Below are 468 nucleotides of genomic sequence, written 5' to 3'. Positions count from 1 at the left end.
TAAAAATATAAGATGTTATATTGTAATTTTTTAAGTATGTAGTTTTTTTAGTATACACACACACGGGCCCGAAAAACACACACAGTAATTTTTCCTAAAAGCACCCACTTCTCCCACAGGTCCCCTCGGATCCTTTGGGGGCAACGGTCGACGCTCAGGGAAGTGGTAGGAGCGGACATGATTGTGGGTACGTTTTTTTTCGTAATAAGGTTTTGAATGTCATAACTCTAGATTAGTCTATATTTCTTTTTTTTAAATTATTATTTTGTTTGGTTTTTATGTCTTTTACAAACAAAATTTTTTTATGATATGTGGTCGAAATGCTCTCCAGGCTACAATCCAGCCATCGGGATTTTTAAAAACCCCCTAATTTCTTATTTTACGCTTTCCCCTTGCGGGAACCCCCCTGGCCCTGGCAACCGGCCCCCCGGGCGCCTCCCTCTCGGCACCCCCTGTCAAACTTGCTCA

The sequence above is a fragment of the Penaeus monodon genome, chromosome 27 (assembly GCF_015228065.2).
Source record: "Penaeus monodon isolate SGIC_2016 chromosome 27, NSTDA_Pmon_1, whole genome shotgun sequence".
Taxonomy (NCBI): Eukaryota; Metazoa; Arthropoda; class Malacostraca; order Decapoda; family Penaeidae; genus Penaeus; species Penaeus monodon.
The sequence above is the reverse complement of the archived record's forward strand: the minus strand, read 5'-3'. Positions refer to the sequence as shown.